A 22,738-nucleotide genomic window follows, 5' to 3' on the forward strand; every position below is an offset into this window, starting at 1 on the left:
TTCTCTGCCACTGCTTTGAGGAACGCTTGGAATATACCATTTCCTGTTCGGTCTTTGTGCTCTGGGGTCTGCCTCATTTGACGGCTCTCGTTGCATTTTCGTGATTAGCGCTGATTTCCCGGTCGCCTCCCTGCTTGTCCGTGGGAAGCTGGAGGAGTTGCTCCCTCCCTGCTCATGCCTGACCTCAAAAGAGTGCGTTTGCCGACCCGGCTGCTCAGTGTTGTAATTCCCTGTCCCCTTTGAGGCCAAATGCAGGGGAGGCCAGAGCATCTGCTAATGAACTGAACTGATTAGGGGACGATTAGCGGGGAAGACCTGTTGTAAGCCCCCGGGGCTCCTATTGAACCAGAAACAGCACAGAGAGAAACAGCTGCAGCCAGCCAATTCCCGTCCTCGTTGGCTGGGCTGTTTGCAGAGGGCATTTGTGTTTTCGCCAGCAGGTAGGGAAAACGCTTTGAAATTTCTGTGTAGGTCTCCATCCCCTTCACATCACCTGCTGGTACCAGCTTCTTGCATTTGATCGCCGGAGAATAGAATTAAGAGGGCAGTTGTATGCTCAGGTCCTAGACGATGTCAGTGGGAGTTGCTTCTGACTGTTTTATTTCTTTCATCTTATTTGTGTCATTTGTAATCCTCCTTTCTCACTGAGGCTAAAAGTGGATTACTGAGAGTGGGAAAATACAATGGCCATGCATAGTTGTTTTCATTTCAGTCCAAGGCCAGTGGGCTGAGCAGTGTTCTTTTGAAAAGGTGCCTGGTGGATATGAGATATAGCAGTGGTGGCGAATCTATGGCACGGGTGCCAGAGGTGGCACTCAGAGCCCTCTCTGTGGGCACGTGCAAACAGAGTTCGACATGTGGGGGGAAATTGCCCCCCTACACACACATCTAGGCTGGCCTGGGCCTCTGGGCTCGATTATTAGCATTAAACCTAAGACCTAGTTTTGAGGAAGTAGTGTAGGTAACCCTGTTAAGCGCTGTTAAACCCCACTGATTTTCCATGCAAAGAACTAAAGCTCGATCTTTTACCTGGGAGTAAGCTCGATTGCTGGCAATGGGGCTTGCTTCTGAGTAAACCCTCCTAGGGTCATGATTCACCCGTTGGAAGAGTTGCACGGTTGCTTCAAAGCAAAGCCACCAACTACCACCAAGCTTACTCCCGAGTAATGCACACCTTGGAGCCAACCGTTTTTTCTAAACTAAAACCTCAGTATTCAGGTTAAATTTGCCGTGTTGGCACTTTGCGATAAATAGGTGGGGTTTGGGTTGCAATTTGGGCACTCGGCCTCAAAAAGGTTCGCCATCACTGAGATATGGTATATATATAAACCTTAGATATTTGGGGGGCATGATATATATAAACCTTAGATATATGTGGAGTATGATATATATAAACCTTTGATATTTATGGGACATGCTATGTATAACTTAGATATCTGTGGAGTATGATATATATAAACCTTAGATATTTTGAGGAGCATGATATATAGAAACCTTAGATATATGTGGGGTATGATATATATAAACCTTAGATATTTATGGGGCATGAAATATATAAACCTTAGATATCTGTGGAGTATGATATATAAAAACCTTAGATATCTGTGGAATATGATAGATATAAACCTTAGATATTTTGGGTGGCATGATATATATAAACCTTAGATATATGTGGGGTATGATATATATAAACCTTAGATATTTATGGGACATGAAATATATAAACCTTAGATATCTGTGGAGTATGATATATAAAAACCTTAGATATCTGTGGAGTATGATATATATAAACCTTAGATATTTTGGGCGGCATGATATATATAAACCTTAGATATATGTGGGGTATGATATATATAAACCTTAGATATTTATGGGACATGAAATATATAAACCTTAGATATCTGTGGAGTATGATATATAAAAACTTTAGATAACTGTGGAACATGAAATATATAAACCTTAGATATCTACGGGAACATTATGTTTTAATGATGCTATATATATATATATTATATTTATATTGATTATTTATTGTTACTATTGTTTCTGGAATATTATTTTGTTGTTCACCGCCCAGAGCCCTCAGGGGATGGGGCGGTATATAAATGTAATAATAAATAAAATAAATAAAATGTGTTTTTGATCTGCATAAAAATTACTGGACTGTAAATAAGATTTTACGTATGGATATCAGTTCAATGCGTAGGGGGGTATTTATTCTCTAAAGAAGTTCCAATGTGATTGAACGTGTCATGTCTTTGGGCGGGTAGATTCTCGTATATTTTGTGTATGATCCTAACAATTGCGGGCTTGTGGTTATTTGTGGTATATTCTGTGACATGATATTTTACACTTTTTTAGCTACGGATGTATATTTTTGATGGACATTTTTATGTACAGTTTTTGGTTGCTAAGATTTGAGCACCGTGCAATATTTTAACCGAAATATATTAGATTTTTAAAATCTTATTCAGGAACCCCATGGCGCAGAGTGGTAAACTGCAGTACTGTAGTCCAAGGTCTGCTCACGACCCGAGTTTAATCCCGCGGGAAGTTAGTTTCAGGTTGAGGTTGGTTGCAGCTCAAGGTTGAGTCGGCCTTTCATCCTTCCAATGTAAAATGAGCACCCAGTTCCCTGGGGGTAAAGTGTACACGATTGAAGAAAGCAGTGGCAAACCACCTAGTAAACAATGATATGTGATGTTACCCTATGTTACCCTTTACCTTTCAGGTGACTGCATTATAAACCTCATACTAATGCATTTTCATTGCTCCCAAGCTATGGTTATGTCTTTGACCATTGCCAACTGTGCAACAGAATCTGTAGTAGAATTCGCCAATCCTGCACAACAGTTCTATCCTAGCAGATGTTGGGTCACTGGGATTTTTGATCTCCTAGAACTCCTTGCACTAAGCGTCCTATTCTGGGCCAGGAGCAGCAGTGGCGTAAAAGGTTAAGAGCTCATGTATCTAATCTGGAGGAACCAGGTTTGATTCCCAGCTCTGCCGCCTGAGCTGTGGAGGCTTATCTGGGGAATTCAGATTAGCCTGTACACTCCCACACACACCAGCTGGGTGACCTTGGGCTAGTCACAGCATCTCGGAGCTCTCTCAGCCCCACCTACCTCACAGGGTGTTTGTTGTGAGGGGGGAAGGGCAAGGAGATAGTCAGCCCCTTTGAGTCTCCTGCAGGAGAGAAAGGGGGGATATAAATCCAAACTCTTCTACCATTTTTGTCTTCTTCCAAACTCTTCTTCTTCTTCTTCCTTCACAAGGCACAGTTTCTCCAAATGGAGATGTATTTTTGGTTTGGAAAGTAAATAAAACTTCGTTGGCTCTCTTTAAATCTCTGCACTCCAAAAGTTCAGAAGAGGCCAGATCTTTGAATATGCTGGTTTGTTTGTCAGTGTGATTTTTTTTTCTTCTTCGTGGGATATGACCCCCTTTGGATTTGAAGCAAAAAAGCATCGTGGCGGACAGCAATATTTTTGGGTTCCTGTGTGAAAACTCCAAGCGCTGTTGAACTGCCAAGTTTTAAAGACATTCCCAGGAAGTAAGCTTGCCACAGCCTGTACATAATGCTTGCTTTCTTGCGTACTCTTGTGAAAACGATCTTTCTTTTGTAATTTGCCAACATTTTGAATGATTGGTTGGATTGAAGTCACCAAAAAAGACTTCTTTTTTGTCAAAGAAAATTTCCCCCTGTGATGTAAAATTTCCTGAAGGGTTGTTACAAGAATTAAAACCAAGTTTGTAACTCACTACTAGAGCATTTCTGGAAGCCAGGAGCAGTATTCAGGCTTTGATTCCCCGCTCTGCCGCCTGAGCTGTGGAGGCTTATCTGGGGAATTCAGATTAGCCTGTGCACTCCCACACACGCCAGCTGGGTGACCTTGGGCTAGTCACAGCTTCTCGGAGCTCTCTCAGCCCCACCTACCTCACAGGGTGTTTGTTGTGAGGAGGGAAGGGCAAGGAGATTGTCAGCCCCTTTGAGTCTCCTGCAGGAGAGAAAGGGGGGATATAAATCCAAACTCCTCCTCCTCCTCCTCCTCCTCCTCTTCTTCTTCTTCTTCTTCTTCTTCTCCTTCTTCGTTGCCTGTATTTTCTGCTGGGCAAAGTTGCATCCACTTAGAATCAAGGTGGTTTCAGAAGGTAGCCGTGCTGGTCTTTAGTAGAGCAACCAGGTTCAAGTCCAGTAGCACTGTAGAAACCAAAAATATTTTGAGGGTATGAGCTTTGAAGAGTCAAAACGCCCTTAGGTCAATTCCGCACTTGTGTTATCGACCTAAGTTCGAGCTGCGTTTGACCTAAGTGCTCCGCACAACCACTGGGGTCGATGTGGTTTTGTACCAGCTTTGCCCCGTGTAACGGTCAAATTTCCGACTCCAGTTGGGAACTACTACTTTTTCCACGCTCGAACTCAGCTCAATTCCAGTAAAGTGCGGAATCCCTGGTGCCAGGAGTCCCCCATTCAGCCAATCACAGCTGAGTGTTTCGGGCATGCAATTACTGGCTGGAGAACGCGCCCAGCGGCGAAAATCTTGCGCCTAATTTTTCCCCCCTCTTCTTTCAACTGCGATTCGAAGCGATGAAACATGATTACGCACAAACGGCGCACAGTTTCCGCATACCAATGTCAGCGGCCAATCAAAAAACGCCACCTTCGTCCCTCCATTCCTGTGGCAGTTTTTTTAATAACGTGTGTGGGGATAGACGGAACATGGCCGTAGAACGGCAGCCAATTGGAACGGAGCGGCGAAGAGGCACCGGATGATTCCCCCTCTGAGCTGTGATCAAGCTGGTTGCAGTGGGGAACAACAGTGGCTTCGACCTAGGTCAGTACCCTTCTCAGGGAACTGGGTCGAACCTATTTTACTCGTGTGCGGAATCGCCCTTAGTCACATCTGATGAAGGGAGCTTTGAGACTCAAAAGGTCATACGGACAAATTCTTATTCTCTAAAGTGCTCCTGGAATTGAATTTAGGATCAAGATGCGGTTGTGAGGTTCAACGTTCCCTGTAAGCTGTACAGCCCCACGGACATCACGTTGGTGTCGCACCAATTGGACAGCCACCCAGCAGGGGGAGCTCTCTTAGGGGGCTCGGTTCCACTTAGTGGTAGGGAACATCCGTGCAGTTCCCTAACATGGTTTGAGGAATTATTGGCTGGGTTAGGAATAATTTTCTCGACGCATACCAGAACTCTAAGCAAGATCAACTGTATGACTAATAAATGTCCCTCGGTTTTCAGAATAAAGATCTGAAAACAAATTGATTACTCTTGATCCAAGTCTAGTTAGCCACGGGTTGGATCCACGGATTTTTTATTCAGTCCCCCACCCCAATTCCGTCCCTTACGACATCTCTCATCCCACCCAGCTTTTGTATATGTAGGTCCTGTGATCTCAACATAAACTTCCTTGGTGTTCAAAGGGGGCTTGTGATACCCTGTGTCCCTGAAAATAAGACATAGTAGAGGTTTTGCTGAAGTTCTAAATATAAAGCATCCCCCAAAAGTAAGACGTAGCAAAGTTTTTGTTTGGAAGCATGTCTGATGAACAGAACCCAGGAAAATAAGACATCCCCTGAAAATAAGACATAGTGCACCTTTGGGAGCAAAAATTAATATAAGACACTGTCTTATTTTCGGGGAAACAGGGTATCTAAACCTGTTTCTGAATCCTCTTTTGCTAGTTACCTTAAGCTAGTTACTTACTTAAACTACTTACTTACTTGTACTGTTGCTTTCAAAGTTTAGTTGCAATTCATTCATCTATTGAAAACATTTATTAGCCACTTTTCTTCCTTAGTTGAAGGCAGCTTACAACATAGGTAAAACAGACTGTTGAGGGTTTTCCGGGCTGTGTGGCTGTAGTCAGGTAGTTTCACCTGCATCTATGGCTGGCATCTTCAGAGGCAGGTCACGGTAAGACACACCTCTGAAGATGCCAGCCATGGAGGCTGGGGAAACGTTAGAAGTAAAAACTACCAGACCATCGCCCCACATCCCGAAAAACCCACAGCAGCCAATTGCTTCCTTCGACAAGACATCAGGAAGACACGCAGAATAAAATATATCAAAATGTTAAAAACACACACACGCACAAAGTAAACTGACATCTCCGGACTGCTAGTCAAATCAACCAAATGCAGTCCTCAATGCAACCATTTTTAACTGCACTCAGAGAATTGCCAATTGGATGTCCACGCTCACCCTCCTGGGGGGTCGTTCTGTAATTGTGGGGCTGCCATTGAAAAAAGCCCCAGAGGTGGGATCCAGCAGGTTATCACAGGTTCCCGAGAGTAGGTTACTAATTATTTGTGTGTTCTGAGAGGGGGTTACTAATGGGTGGTTTTGCCATGTGATTTTTGCCTTAGTTCGCCCCTCCTCTCAGCAGTAGCGCGCAGAACTTGAAGCAGCCTAGCAGGAGGTGCACCGGCGTGCGTGGCAGCCTGCGCCTGCGTGCATTCGTTTCCCGCCCAAGGACCGGCGCCGCGGCTGCGTCCTTGCCACAGCCCTGCCCAGGAATGCCCCGCCCCCAGAATGCCCAGCCACGCCCCCGTTGTGCCCCGCCCAGCCCCATTGGCGCTACGCCACAGTTTGAATCCCACCACCATGGGAACCTGTTACTAAAATTTTTGGATCCCACCACTGACAAGCCCCCTCTTGCGTGCCCACCAAACAAACTTCTTTGGTGGAACAGTCAAGTCGGACTCTCCATGTGATCTTCCTTCCATGGTGGGAAAATATGAGACAAGACGGTCCTTCAGATTACCTCGTCTCAAGCCATGTAAGACTTCAAAAGGCAAAGCCAACTGCTTGAATAGGACTCCAGATTGGATCTGTAGCCTATGTAATCATTGTAACATTGGGATCATCTGCTCCTGGTAACTGAAGTTTAACATCTTTCATGCAACCGGATTTAATCTTGCTTGGCTGTCTCTAGTTGTATTGTCGAAGGCTTTCACGGCCGGAATCACTTGGGTGCTGTGTGGTTTCCAGGCTGTATGGCCGTGTTCTAGCAGCATTCTCTCCTGATGTTTCGCCTGCATCTGTGGCAGGCATCTTCAGAGGATCCTCTGAAGATGCCAACCACAGATGCAGGCGAAACGTCAGGAGAGAATGCTGCTAGAACACGGCCTTACAGCTCAGAAACCACACAGCACCCAAGTGTCTCTAGTTGCTTTGGGTCCAGCATTTTTCACTCTGAGATGGAATCTAAGGTCACAGTTCGGCCCAAATTAAGCATGTTTTAACTCGCAATGATTTCTGTGGGATATTTAACTGCAGAGCCGGCGCTTGCGGTGTGCCGGAGCAGGTATTGGCACGAGACACCAAGGGTTCCCCGGGATTTTGCCCGTGGCTAGCCAAACTGATTAAACTTTTTTTCAAAAGTTGTTTTCCAGTTGCTGTTCCCCTTTGGAAAACAGTTTTGCCATTGTTCTCAGAGTTTTAAGTGGGAAACCATGTCATCTGTACCTATGCCCAGAGACACTTGGCAAACCTACAAATGATAATTAAAAAACTGCCTTGTTGAAATGCAGATTTTGACCTTCATCCTGCTATGCTAGCTTTCCACATGTGGAAATTCTGGGTCAGTGGATTCAATCTTGTATTTCTTTCCTAGCGTGGTCCTAGCTAGCTTGTCCTTATGGCATATCCTTTTTCAGAATTTTCCATTTTCTGCCTCTGTGTCATTATATTGTGCAAGGAGTTCTACTGATTTTAGGAACCAAAAGGGTTGAGAAGTCCAATAACTATCCAGTAATATTTATTAAATAGATATGTTATTGCACCGTGCTATATTCTTACCAATAAAGCACTATACATTAGAATCACATAGAATGTCACAATATATATCACAAGCAACCACACAGCCTCAGTTGTAAAGATCAAATACACAAATGTCTCAGAATGTAACGCAAAAAAGTCCTAACAAGGCCTGATGTGTCTCGATCTTGCTGGATCTTACGCGGCCTGGGACCTTTGTACCTTCGGGACCGTCTTACCCCATATGTCCCTGCACGGCCTCTACGTTTGTCAGAGGGGGCCCTCCGCTCTCTTATCTTGTTTCTTCCCAGGGTGGGTTTATGAAGTTTTATGCTGGATGCCAATGTAATTTTGTTAATTTGCTGTTTTAATGGGGTTTTAATGTAATTGTTGTTTTATTGTGTTGTTCACCGCCCAGAGCCCTTCGGGGGAGGGGCGGTATACAAAATCAGTTATAAATAAATAAATGCATACATCTTCTACAGAAGTCAATAAACAACCCACGTACAGAGAACTACTATCGATCCACACCATCTTGTATACAGGCCAGTATGTTTTATGTAGGTCCTACAAAAACAAGAACAGCAGAATATTAAAAATAACACATGCAAATAGAACCTCCAGTTTAAAATTTTGAAATAAAAATGATGGGACGGGTTACTTCTAGAAAAGAACAGATGGTGTTCCCATTGGTATTTATGGTTTATATGGTAAATCTATGGTTTATATGGTAAATCTTACAAGTTTCTGTTCACCAGGTACTGTTTTTTCCACAGACTCTTCCAAAGATCATATCCTTCTCACAAACACACACCTTTTCCTCACACGCCCCCTTCACACCTGGGGCAAGAAAGATCTGTGACTGATTGCCATCACTTTGGTTTTAGGACTTTACTAGAGAGGGCTCAGAGCCCCCTTTGTGCCCCCACCCCCCACCCTGGCACCTTCCCCTTTATTGAGGGCATACCCTGATGTTTGGCTAAATTTGAGATGAACAAGATAGTGAACAAGAGACAGCTTATCAAATAGTACAGCCTAATCCACTCCCATCTGAGAGAGTTCTGAAGAACTGTGACTAGCCCAAGGATGTCACCCAGCAGGAATGCAGGAGTGCGGAAACACATCTGGTTCACCAGATAAGCCTCTGCCACTTAGGTGGAGGAGTGGGGAATCAAACCCGGTTCTCCAGATTAGAATCCACCGGCTCTTAACCACTACACCACGCTGACAGGTCAATACTGGTAGGTCAGACTCTTTCCTCCATTCGTAGGCATGGAGCCCCCCAGGGGGATCTGGGGATCCCTTGGGATTATAGCTCATCTCCAGACTATAAAGATAATTTCTCTTGGAGAAGATGCTGCTTTGGGGGGGGGGACTCCATGGCATCGTGCTCCACTAAGGTCCCTATTTTCTCCAGGGGTTTCCCAACCTGAATCTAGAAACTCTTAACCCCCATCCCTTGCTGGTATTTTTGGGGGTGGGTGGGTGGGTGGGTGGGGTTCTAGCATCCCTGTCCATGGATGGGGGATTCACTCTCCCCAAGGAAAACCTCACTTGAGGCCAGTGATGGCGAACCTTTTCGAGACCGAGTGCCCAAACTGCAACCCAAAACCTACTTATTTATTGCAAAGTGCCAACACGGCAATTTAAACTGAATACTGAGGTTTTAGTTTAGAAAAAATGGTTGGCTCCAAGGCACGCGTTACTCAGGAGTAAACTTGGTGATGCAACCGGGCAACGCTGGGTGAATCACGACCCTAGGAGGATTTACTCAGAAGCAAGCCCCATTGCCAGCAACCGAGCTTACTCCCAGGTAAAGGATCATGCCCAGGCTAGCCTAGAATTGTCTGTGTGTGGGTGATTTTCCACCCCCCCCCCCATGATGAACTCTGTGCATGTGTGCCCACGGAAAGGGCTCTGAGTGCCACCTCTGGCACCCGTGCCATAGGTTCGCCACCCCTGCTTTAGGCCCTTATATGTTCTACCTCCTTCACAGTGATTGGTGCACTTTTCCCCTCCATTTTACCCCAGTCCAATCGCCAGCCTCGAATTGGACATGGGAATTGCAGCCCTACTGCCGACCTTTAAGCAAGGCCTTAGGCCTTTGTGGAAGGGGGGTTTCCTTCAAGCCCACGAGCAGTGGCTCCCCTCAGCTGGAGGCCCACGATTGTGGCACTAGAGAGGGCTCATAGCCCTCTTCCTGCCCCCGGCACCTTCGCCCTTTTTTTAAAAAAAAATCCAGAGTCCATGAAAATTGGTTACAGTAGAGATGGTCTCCACAGTTGCTGCTTCCAGAGAGCCAGTGTGATGTAGTGGTTAGAGCAGGTGGACTCTAATCTGGACAACCGGGTTTTTCCTCACTCCTCCACAAGAGTGGCGGACTCTTATCTGGTGAACTGGATTTGCTTCCCTGCTCTTGCACGTGAAGCCTGCTGGGTGACCTTGGGCTAGTCACAGTTCTCTCAGAATTCTGCCCAATCCACCTCTCAAGGTGTCTGTGGTGAGGAGAGAAAGGGAAAGGAGTTTGTAAGCCACTCTGAGGTGCCTTATAGGAGAGAAAGGTGGGGTCCAAATCCAGACTGTTCTTAAACGCTACTTTTTCTTCCATTCCTTGACAAAATAGTCACATAGGACTAATACGGCGAGAAACGTTCAAAGGTGGTTTGCCGTTGCCTGCCTGCATCTCATTTCCCTGGTATTCCTTGGAGATCTTCCATCCAAATACTTTCTTCTTCTTTTTTAAAAATTTTTATTTGTGTGTACAAAAAAACAAACATATGAGTCGAGTCAATCTCTGACATCAATCGTCATTAGAATTTTACAATATCACATATATACAATCTTTAAAAAGATAAAATATTAAAAAGCTAAATAGACTTCCTTGTTGTGGTTCAGGAGTTAATTTGCCTTCAGAATATATATCCTATTTCATTCAATAATCTATGTCTCACATCCAAATACTTTCTAGGGTCAGGACTGAGAGAATGTGACTAGGTCAAGATCACCCTGCCAGTTATCATGGCAGAGTGGGGTTTTGAACCTGGTTTTCCCAGGTCCTCGCCTGGCTCCTTAACCACTACACTACTCTGGCTCTCCTCCCCTTCCTTAGTGGATATCGAAGTTATCAGGAGAAATGGTAGACATGGTCGTTCCTTAGTCTATGTCAGTGGTGGCGAACCTATGGCACGGGTGTCAGAGGTGGCACTCAGAGCCCTCTCTGTGGGCATGCACAAACAGAGTGCCCCCCCCCCTCCGCTCCACACATCTTGGCTGGCCTGTGCCACTGGGCTAGATTATTAGCATTAAACTTAAGACCCAGTTTTGGGGAAGCAGTGTAGGTAACCCTGTTAAGCGCTGTTAAACCCCACTGATTTCCATGTGAAGAACTAAAGCGCAATCCTGGGAGTAAGCTCGGTTGCTGGCAATGGGGCTTGATTCTGAGTAAGCCCTCCTAAGGTCATGATTCACCCGTTGGAAGAGTTGCACGGTTGCTTCAAAACAAAGCCACCAACTACCACCAAGCTTACTCCTGAGTAATGCACGCCTTGGAGCCAACCGTTTTTTCTAAACAAAAACCTCAGCATTCAGGTTAAATTGCCGTGTTGGCACTTTGCGATAAATAAGTGGGTTTTGGGTTGCAATTTGGGCACTTGGTCTCGAAAAGGTTCGCCATCACTGGTCTATGTAGTGGTGTAGTGGTTAAGAGTGGGTAGATTCTAATCTGGAGAACCCGGTTTGATTCCCCGCTCTTTCATCTAAGTAGCAGATTTTAATCTGGTGAACCAGGTTAGTTTCCTCACTCCTACACATGAAGCCTACTGGGTGATCTTGGGCTAGTCACAGTTCTCTCCAAACCCTCTCAGCCCCAGCTGCCCCACAAGGTGTGGGGAGAGGAAGGGAAGGGGATTGTAAGTCCCTTTGAGTCTCCTTAAAAATTGAGAAAAAGCAGGGCATAACAACTGACTCTTCTTCTAACAGGGCATAAAGCTGCAACAGCACGCTCCGCTCATTAGCCCTAATCTCTCAATACCTGGGTGATTGTTATCATGGGTATTTTTTTTGTGCTTCGTAGGTGAAAACAGTATTTTGGAAGAGGCGCTTGCGAAAGAAGGGCATGAGTGGCAGCTGGTTCGCATTTTCAGGGCAGGTTTGCTTTCCTGGAACTGCGGACTCATCCAGCCCGGATTCCCGAATTACCTGCCAGGCCTGGTGAATGTGGCTCCAGGCAGGAATGTAGCGGGTTCAGCTCGCTTTTCCGTTTAGCTGCTTCCTGCCCAAGGTGGTGGAGGATCCCGTATGAGCATTCCCTCTTGCCCATAGGATGTGTAGGCTGAGATTGAGGGCTGTTATCACAGTGTCAGCTCACACCGGGCTGATTCATCCTCGATTCCCCCGGATGTAAAATTATAGGATTGCAAATGGAAACACAAACGCACATGTTGGCTGACTGAGACTGCTGGTTAAATGGCTTAGCTTCCACATAAATGTTGAAGGTGGTACCCGATTCTTTCCCCATTGCCGAAGTCTGTGGTTAATTGTATGGATCTGGGTTAATTGTATGAGTGCCAATTAACTGCTGACAATTCCTGATGCTGATTCTGGCGCCCTTCTCCCCGGAAACTTAATTTTGCCCCCACCCCACCCCCACCCCGGAAACTTGATTTCGGTTAGCATCCTCAACTAAAAAGAAGTGTGAGTCACATTTGCTTCCCAAGCTATGGCTGGACAAAGATTTGTTGAAGACACTATAGGATTGGCATCTCCAATCTTTGTGAACCTGCAGGCACATTTATTTATTACTAGTAGGCCCGGCCACGCGTTGCTGTGGCAATTGTCCTTCTCATCACAGTCCGCAACCCACACAGATGTCCATGCAGGTCCGATGATCCCCAGCATAGCCTTTTGGGGTGGTCAAATGGAATCCCTCTTTCCCTTTTCAATGCACATCGTTATATGGTGCTGTCTTGTTTTTTTAGTGTAAGGTAACCCTTTTCATTCCACAACGGAACTGTCCAGAGTGCGAATCCTGCTGTCCGTGAGGTTGGTTGACACGCACAGTCCTGGCTTGGGGAAGGCAGAACTGGGGCAAGCAGGCTATCCCAGTCAGGCAGCCAGAGGGAGGAGTGGTGAAGGGAAGCTCAGATCCCGAGGCCAGCTCCCTGGGTTCTTAACTAAAGGGCCGCGTGCACAAAGCGCATGAAGGCGGTAGTGTTAGATTCACTACCGCACCCCCCATTTGGATTTTTCTTAGAAGAAAAAGGCAAACTCCAACTCGCTTTTAGTAAAAGAGAGCTGTGGCGAATCTGGGTGAGGAAGTGGGTAAGTGGTGGTTGGATGTGAGGGAGGGCAGGGCGAGGTGTGTGAGGATGAGCTGGATGTGTATTGTGTGGTAGCAGCGGGTGAGGCACATAGAGTGAAAGTTACCTGCGTGTGAGGGGGGGAACCCTACCTGACGTCTCACATGGCAAAAGTGTGTATTGTATGTTTCACTTCCACTGGTTATTACCTATTTCACTGTTTCCACTGCTCATCTCTGCCCATCTGCGCGAACATTCTAAGCCCTCTGGCCACAGACAGACAGGCTGCACGGACATTCTAAGGGCGACAGTTAAACAGAGGCAGCTTCATGGCCTGGTGCGCTAGGAAAAAGATGTTTTACCTGGCTCAGGTATGGACTTTTGGTGGTTTGAAGGTCCGGATTACCTGCCCGCCATAACAGGGAGGAAGCGTCATGTAGCGAAAACTTGGGGGCGATCCGTCCAGCCGTTTCGGCGTTAGGGAGTGACTAACAAAGTCACTGTTAGCTTTTTATATATATGTAGAAGATTACTTAGATTTATACCCCGCCCTACCCCTGAAGGGCTCAGGGCAGCAACAACAATAAAAACTATTACAATAAAACAGAAACAATCTTGATAATTTAAAACAGTATAAAAATTATACTGACGCAGCACGGAGGGCACAGCAACAAAATGGCTGCCATAAAATGGCTGCCCCAGGACGCGGAGCCAGTCACCAGATGAGTGCCACAATTTAATTTCAGTGGCACAGTGTCGATCCTTGTCCTGTGGTGGCAGCTGCCGCCAAAACGACGTTTAAAAAAGAAATCTGCAGAGCCAATCGGAGAAGCATTGCTAGCTCCACCCCAAAAACAGAAAAGGTGTCAGTGGGTGTATTGGGCGCCATGTTGGGGACCTTTACATTAGGCAAGAGGTTCTCAACCTGTGGGTTACCATCGGTGATCCCGCTTTGGAATTCGAGCGACCCTTTCACCAAGAATTAGCCCTAAAGACTCTCCATCAGTGTTCTCCACATCCTGTAAAATGGACAAAGTTAGGGTTGGGGGGGGTCACCACAACGCATGAGGGACTGTTCAATATTAAAGGGTCGGCGGCATTGCCGGAGAATTAGAGAACCCACTGCTAGTTAAGAGCTTTGATCTTGCATTGAGGACACGGTTGGACTCAGTGGCCTTTATCGTTTATTTCAAATCTATAATTCTTCAGAATTTCAGAAGCTGCACGTGGGAGTTTCCCCGTTCTAATCAAGCTAATTAAATTTTGCGTGGGTTTTTTATTTTCGCCTCCTGACCTCCTTTGCAACACTTTCCCCGCCTCTGGCTGTCATATGAGGGCTCAGGGATCTGTCCAAATTTAAAACTTCAGAATTCCTCGATTCCCCCGGACGGAAAATTATAGGATTGCAAAGGGAAACACAAACGCACATGTTGGCTGACTGAGACTGCTGGTTAAATGGCTTAGCTTACACGTAAATGTTGAAGGTGGTACCCGATTCTTTCCCCATTGCCGAAGTCTGTGGGTAATGGTCTGGGTTAATTGTATGGGTGCCTATTAACTGCTGACAATTCCTGATGCTGATTCTGGCGCCCTTCTCCCAGGAAACTTAATTTTGCCCCCCCTTGGAAACTTGAGTTCGGTTAGCATCCTCAACTAAAAAGAAGCGTGAGTCACATTTGCTTCCCAAGCTATGGCTGGACAAACATTTACCGAAGACGCTATAGGGCAGGCCTCTCCAATCTTTGTGAACCTGCAGGCACATTTATTTATTATTACTTAGATTTATACCCCGCCCTACCCCTGAAGGGCTCAGGGCAGCAACAGCAATAAAACTATTACAGTAAAACAGAAACAATCTTGATAAGGCCTTACGGCGGACCTGGGACCAGCCTTATTACCCTTGCCGAGGAGCGTCTTACCCCATATGTCCCCGTGCGGCCTCTGCGTTCGGCAGAGGCCAACTTGCTGGTTGTCCCTAGCCCCCCCCCTCAAATGATGTCACGGCTGTAGCAGCTCTACCTGGGCCAGGGACCTTTACAGGCCCTGGCCTGCCTGCCATGTTGGAACTTACTCTTCCCTCCATCTGTCGGGACCCTCTCGCCCGAGGGATCTTGAGTGAGTTCCACTTGGGGCCTACTTGTAAGACTCGGATTGATTCAGCCGGGCTTTTTTGGAGAGGTCGGACGCGTGATGTCACGGCCCTCCTCTTCCCCCTTTACCTCACTCCTGGACCCTTATGCTTTTATAGGGCCCCAAAACTCTCTGGGTTTGTCACTTTCCAGAGCAGGCGATTATGTGAAGAGTTTGATATGCTGGCAGCCCGATAAATTTGTATAATCCGCTGTATTAATTTGGGTTTTAATATGAATCATTGAATTGTTATTATTGTGTTGTTCACCGCCCAGAGCCCTTTGGGGGAGGGGCGGTATATAAAAATGATTATAAATAAATAAATAAAATAATTTAAAACAGTATGAAAATTATACTGACGCAGCACGGAGGGCACAGCAACAAAATGGCTTCCATAAAATGGCTGCCACAGGACGCAGAGCCAGTCACCAGATGAGTGCCACAATTTAATTTCAGTGGCACAGTGTAGATCCTTGTCCTGTGGTGGCAGCTGCCGTCAAAACGACGTTTAAAAAAGAAATCTGCAGAGCCAATCGGAGAAGCATTGCTAGCTCCACCCCAAAAACAGAAAAGGTGTCAGTGGGTGTATTGGGCGCCATGTTGGGGACCTTTACATTAGGCAAGAGGTTCTCAACCTGTGGGTCACGACCCCTTTGGGGGTCGAACGACCCTTTCACAGGGGTCGCCTAAGACTCTCCATCAGTGTTCTCCATCTGTAAAATGGACAAAAGTTAGGGTTGGGGGTCACCACAACATGAGGGACTGTATTAAAGGGTCGCGGCATCAGGAAGGTCGAGAACCACTGCGTTAGGCTGATCTTGCATTGAGGACACGGTTGGACTCAGTGGCCTTTATTGTTTATTTCAATTCTGTAATTCTTCAGAATTTCAGTTGCTATACCTGGGAGTTTCCCCGTTCTAATCAAGCGAATTAAATTTTGCGTGGGTTTTTTATTTTCGCCTCCTGACCTCCTTTGCAACACTTTCCCCGCCTCTGGCTGTCATATAAGGGCTCAGGGATCTGTAAGTGAGCCTGTCCAAATTTAAAAATTCAGAATTCCTTCTATCCATCTCTTCACAGGTGTGGATCATGGATACTGTCCTAGACAGGTGCTGAGGGTACCAACAGTTGGATGGAGATGAAATTGCTGTGCCCGTCTGTTCAGTATTTTAGGGGGCTTTCTCGGATGTGTGTGCCAACTTAGGTAAGTGATTCTCTTATCTGCTGTTGTCCCAATGTGCAGGAAAAGAGATTCCACCTAAACATTAGGAAGAAATTTCTGACTGTCCTGTTCAACAGTGGAGTGGGCTGCCTCGGAGGGTGGTGGAGTCTCCTTCTTTGGAGGTTTTTAAACAGAGGCTGGATAAACATATGTCGGGAGTGCTTTGATTGTGTGTTCCTGCATGGCAGGGGGTTGGACTTGATGGCCCTTGGGGTCTCTTCCAACTCTATGGCTCATTCCGCACATGCAGAATAATGCACTTTCAAACTGCTTTCAGCGCTCTTTGCAGCTGTGCGGAATAGCAAAATCCACTTGCAAACAGTTGTGAAAGTGGTTTGAAAACGCATTATTTTGCGTATGCGGAAGGGGCCTATGATTCTCAACATTGTGTTGTTATAAAGTTTCCTTTTGGGTGCTTTTCACACTTGTTGGAAAAACCTTTCATTACACAGCATTTGGGACTCTGGTTTTCCTCTTAGGCAATTCAGCGGTCGCTTTACAGTGTGTGTGTTGTATGTCTGGATGCCGGCTTGTTTACTTCCTGTTATCTGCAGTGCAAGTGCAGAGAGTTTGCAAGTTCCTTCCCCACAGAGGAGTGAAGCTTTTTGCCTCCCTTTCCTTGCTGTCAAAGCAAGTTAATGGGGCATGTGGGTGAGGTTTTCCAGACATGGAGAAATGGCCTTTTTCTAGAGTCACTCGGATCAGTGTTTACCTTTTGAGCATGTATATAAGGAGTGGCCGGGAGTCAGGGGGGGGCGAGTTATCTTACAGGCACATCTTTTTAGCGTTGTTATCACAATGGGATTTTTTTCCCCCTCCAAACTCATTTTTAGAGGGAGCGATACGCGGTCGCCATAAGTCAGCTGTGACTCGACGTTTTTTTAAAAAGGTTCCTTTCCTTCTGTTTTTTAATAGAGGGATTTCTCTTTGAAAAGAAATCAAGGTACCCTTTTCCATTTTGCTTTATATATATATATATAAACCTTTATTAGGCATAGAATCCATATAACAGCCAACATTGTCCAAACAAGTATCCCATACATGAGAACCATCGCAGGTAATCATTTCAAAGTTTCTATAAGGAACCTAGCTACAAAAGTTAAAATCTCGGAGGCGGAATTGTTTAGTAGAAATGTAATCTTCCCCACAGTAGAGTTTTCATTAAAGATTACAGGACAAAGAGCAAAAAGTCTGGTCCTAGATCCTTCGTATTTGGGGCAGTCGAGCAATATATGTTCCATGGTTTGAATCGCTGTGGTACAATGGGGACATTTCCGCTTTATGTCCCGTTCAAATGCAGGAGGATAGGGCAGCCTTGGGAAAGACATTTTGCCTGCTTTTGAGCATCTCCCGCGTGAAATTCTAGAAGGTTGCAGAGCTGAGCCTTCAAAGTTCACAGAAACATTGCCTCCAGACTTTCCCACCAGTGAAAGAAAATCATCTAGTGCAGTGATGGCGAACTTTTTTGAGACCGAGTGCCCAAATTGCAACCCAAACCGCACTTATTCATCGCAAAGTGCCAACCCAGCAATTTAACCTGAATGCTGAGGTTTTAGTTTAGAAAAAAACGGTTGGCTCCCTCTTCCTCCGCCCCACCCGCTTGAGCAGGGGCCAGCCTGCTCTAGCCTCCAGCAAGTCCCGTGCACACCGCTCTGTGCCTCTCTAGCATCTCTGCCTCCTCTGCGCCCACCCTCCTGGCAGCAGCCACCCGGAGCACAGGCACCAGGCTCGCTAGCCGAGTCCTCCCTGCTCACCGCAGTGCGCGCACATCGTGCTCAGTGGCCCAGCCTAGATATGGGTGTGTGTGTGGGGGGGTGATTTTCCGCTCCCCACATGACGTACTCTGTGTGCGCGTGCCCACAGAGAGGGCTCCGAGTGCCACCTCTGGCACCCGTGCCCTAGGTTCGCCATCACTGATCTAGTGGGCACCCAAAAGGGGGGGGTCTTTTCAGTGGCAGCCCTACAAATTATATAACAAACTCTTCTGGGAGGGGTACCTGGTTCCCTCACTTTCAATCTTCAGGAGGTCGCTTAAGACCTCCTGAAGTTTTATTTCGGGTTGTATGTAATTTTGTTTTTACTTGCTGTCAGTCCTGAGATTTTTTTCATTGCGGTCTTGTGTTTTTTTATCGTTATTGTTTTATTTACATTGTAAGCAACCTTGGCCTTGAAATGGATGGCCTGATCTCATTTGATCTCAACTGCTAAGCAGGGTCAGCGCTGGTTTCTTGCCTTAAAAAACCTGACGGGGTCGCAATAAGTTGGGTGTGATTTGGTGGCACCTTCTGTCGCCACCAAGCCAACTTGAGTGTGGGAAGGTAGGAAGGTGGATAGCAAATGTTTTAAATAAGCCCGTGGTGGCGAACCTTTGGCACTCCAGATGTTATGGACTACAATTCCCATCAGCCCCTTCCAGCATCGCCAATTGGCCATGCTGGAAGGGGCCTGACAAAATGTGGTCCGCATAACATCCCTGGAGATGGAAAGGTCCCACCATACTGCACTTCCAGTGCAGGGGCACACTAGCTCACTCCCAGAAAAGTCTCTCCCTTCAGTCTGTCTTTGGGGGGGGCGAAGATCTATGGTGATGAGAAACTTAGAAGAAGAAGAGGAGGAGTTTGGATGTATACCCCCACCTTTCTCTCCTGTAAGGAGACTCAAGGTGGCTTACAAGGTCCTTTCCCTTCCTCTCCCCACAACCGACACCTTGTGAGGTTGGTGGGGCTGAGAAGAAGAAGAAGAGTTTGGATTTATATCCCCCCTTTCTCTCCTGTAGGAGACTCAAAGGGGCTTACAATCTCCTTGCCCTTCCCCCCTCACAACAAACACCCTGTGAGGTGGGCGGGGCTGAGAGAGCTCTGAAAAGCTGTGACTAGCCCAAGGTCACCCAGCTGGCATGTGTGGGAGTGTACAGGCTAATCTGAATTCCTCAGATAAGCCTCCACAACTCAAGCGGCAGAGCTGGGAATCAAACCCAGTTCCTCCAGATCCGAGTGCACCTTCTCTTAGCCACTGCTCTTAGCCACTATGCCACTGCTGCTCCTGAGAGAGTCCTGCTGCTCCTGAGAGAGTCCTGAGAGAACTGTGACTAGCCCAAGGTCACCCAGCAGGAATGTAGGAGCGCGGAAACACATCTGGTTCACCAGATAAGCCTCTGCCGCTCAGGCGGAGGAGTGGGGAATCGAACCTGGTTCTCCAGGTTAGAATCCACCGGCTCTTAACCACTACACCACAATAGCTCCAGAAAGCTCCATGCTACGTTCCACGTCACAGATGGAACGTCAGTGTGTGAGCCCAGAGACCAAAACCTTGATTTTCTATCATTATCGCAGCTCTCAAAGAACTAAATGAATTTGGGAAGTCGGTTTTGGATTTGGTGTGGGGCAACCCCCCCCCCCCCTCATCCCCACCCACACGCTGCAAAATCATCGGAGCCTTTATGAAAACCACACAGTGGAAAGAGCCTTCCTTAATCTGCCAGCAACCGAGATCATGTGGAAGTATTTAAGATTAAAAAGTCACGGAAGGGACTCGCATGTTCATCTCCAACCGTTCTTCAAAACACGATTCCAATTTAGTGTTCCGTCTTTACCGTCTCCCCCCCCCCCCCTGTTTGGTATTGGAGCTGCATTTCTGAAGTGGTTTCCACACTGTCTTTGAAATTCAAATCGCCGTCCGAATCCGGGGTGGTCCCTTCTGTGTCTGTTTCCTTGACGATCTTAACGTATGCCAGCTTGAGGCATCCTCGAGGCATAGGACAGACGCCTTCACCGCACACCCGGCTTACATGTTTCAAGTGTCTTTCAAGTGTGGATGGATATTTTGAACCCCAGGATCACACTGGCTAGCAGAAGTTCTTCTGATCTTGTTCATTTTATGAGGGAGAACATTTCAAATGATGTCACCTTAAACCACGCTGAGATCGCCTTTGCTATATTTCTTCACATTCTGCAGACAATATGGTGTCATACCTTATGCAAAGAAGTGAGCTGTGACTCACAAAAGAAAGAGTATGGATTTATAACCCCCTGTAAGGAGTCTCAAAGGGGCTTACAAACTCCTTTCCCTTCCTCTCCCTCACAACAGACACTTTGCACCGAGGATTATCGGCTGCCCTCTCCCCTCCTTGGAAGAACTCTATAATTCCCGAAGCCGAAAGAAAGCCCAAAATATTCTGAGAGCCCCGTCTCATCCAGCACACTCTCTTTTTGAACTGTTACCATCCGGCAGACGATACAGGTCTATCAAAACTAGGACAAAGAGGCTCAGAGACAGCTTCTACTCTAGAGCTGTGGCGATGCTGAACTCCGCGGCTTCGTGTTGATGTGTTTGGGGCTGTGTAGGGATGGGTGGAGGAAGGGGAAAGTGAGGACGGGGTATGAGTCTGGAATTGTGTGCATCGAGGAATGCTGCTGTAAATTTCGCTGTGCGTGCACAATGACAATAAAATGCTTATGCTTATGCTTGTGAGATAGGTGGGGCTGAGAGAGTTCAGAGAGAATTGTGACTGGACCAAGGTCACCCAGCAGGAATGTAGGAGTGGGGAAACAAACCCTGTTCTCCCGATTAAAGTCTACTTGCTTTTATTCACTACACCACGCTGACTCTTAAAGTTTAAGGTCTGTTGGACTCTAGCTCTTTTCTCTAGCTTTCCGTAAATTCTACCTGGAGCGCAAGCCCCAAGCGGTCGATATCGTTTCCGCCTTCTGTGCTGTCAACACTGTAGAATTCCTCAGAGTTTACAATTAGCCTGTCAAATTTTGATGGAGAAGTTGTGAGCTTGCCTGCATCCACGTTTCAGCTGCCACTGAACATAAGCAGCGCTCCGCTGCCTGATCGTCTGGTGGAGACTCAAATCACCACAGGTGAGCGATCTATTTCCCAGCTTCCATTCTGACACCCCCAAGATAGGAAGTTTTTCCTTCGCTGAGCATCGGGAGAATCAAGACTCTATTCGTGCTGCAGTTGACATTGTTCTTCTGAAAGGAATTAAAAAGAACTGCATGAACTGCGCATGAAAACGACACGTTATTGGACAAACTGTTTATCACATTGCAAATCTCTGAGATTCATAGAATCATGGAGTTGGAAGAGACCCCAAGGGCCATCAAGTCCAACCCCCGGAAATGCAGGAACACACAATCATAAGAACATAAGAAAATAAGAACAAGCCAGCTGGATCAGACCAGAGTCCATCTAGTCCAGCTCTCTGCTACTCGCAGTGGCCCACCAGGTGCCTTTGGGAGCTCACGTGCAGGATGTGAAAGCAATGGCCTTCTGCTGCTGCTGCTCCTAAGCACCTGGACTGTTAAGGCATTTGCAATCTCAGATCAAAGAGGATCAAGATTGGTAGCCATAGATCGACTTCTCCTCCATAAACCTGTCCAAGCCCCTTTTAAAGCTAAAAGCACTTTTATCAAAGCACTCCTGACGGATGGCCATCCAGCCTCTCTTTAAAAACCTCCAAAGAAGGAGACTCCACCACTCTCTGAGGTAGTGAATTCCACTGACAAACAACCCTGACATCATGCAGGGATACTTAGGGCGAGAATCACAAAAGGATCTTATTGGGGAGGGTCCTCCAAAATTCAGACTTGTTGAAAATATGAAGCTTGGTGTAATCTAAGCTACCAATCTTCCAACTCTCCCTCTTGACCAGAGGTGGGATCCAGCAGGTTCTCACAGGTTCCCGAGAGTAGGTTACTCATTATTTGTGTGTGCCGAGAGGGGGTTTCTAATTGGTGATTTTTGCCTTAGTGACGCCCCTCCTCTCAGCAGTAGCGTGCAGAACTTGAAGCAGTCTAGCAGGAGGTGCACCAGCGTGCGTGGCAGCCTGCGCCTGCGTGCATTAGTTTCCCGCCCAAGGACCGGCGCAGCGGCTGCGTCCTTGCCACAGCTCCGCCCAGGAATGCCCCGCCCCCGGAATGCCCCGCCCAGCCCCATTGGCGCTACGCCACAGTTTGAATCCCACCACCATGGGAACCTGTTACTAAAATTTTTGGATCCCACCACTGCTCTTGATCCTTCGTTCTCGCTTATGACACCCTTCTTGCCAGCTACTACCATCTGTGCACCTGGTTGCAGCGACTGGATTTCTTTTAATATTGTGCATGTGCATGCCCATGAGGATTTGTACCAGCTAATGCTGGGGCTCCTCCCCCCTCGCCAGCAGCAGAGACGCGGGACAAATAATAGCTGCCAAGAGAGTAGGCCAGATTCCTGGCTCGACCAAGCGAGGCTGCCTCGGGGCCATGAAGAAGCATCCAAGACACTCAAGGTATGCTGGATACTTCCTGTTGTGCTGTACAAATGAGCAAAA

At 46.9% G+C, this 22,738-nt stretch overlaps 1 protein-coding gene across 2 annotated transcripts in view; it reads left to right on the forward strand.

Annotated features, from left to right (window-relative positions):
- PTP4A3 (protein tyrosine phosphatase 4A3) overlaps window positions 1-22,738 on the forward strand; it is a 152,963-nt gene that overhangs the window by 16,156 nt on the left and 114,069 nt on the right. Inside the window, exon 2 of one of the 2 annotated variants that reach the window (XM_048508101.1) lies at window positions 16,278-16,401. The exons of the other annotated variant lie outside the window; for it this stretch is intronic. The gene's annotated coding sequence lies outside the window, so the exon portion shown is untranslated. The remainder of the gene's footprint in view (window positions 1-16,277; window positions 16,402-22,738) is intronic. 2 annotated transcript variants of the gene reach the window in all.

The sequence above is a fragment of the Sphaerodactylus townsendi genome, linkage group LG09 (assembly GCF_021028975.2).
Source record: "Sphaerodactylus townsendi isolate TG3544 linkage group LG09, MPM_Stown_v2.3, whole genome shotgun sequence".
NCBI classification, from domain to species: Eukaryota; Metazoa; Chordata; class Lepidosauria; order Squamata; family Sphaerodactylidae; genus Sphaerodactylus; species Sphaerodactylus townsendi.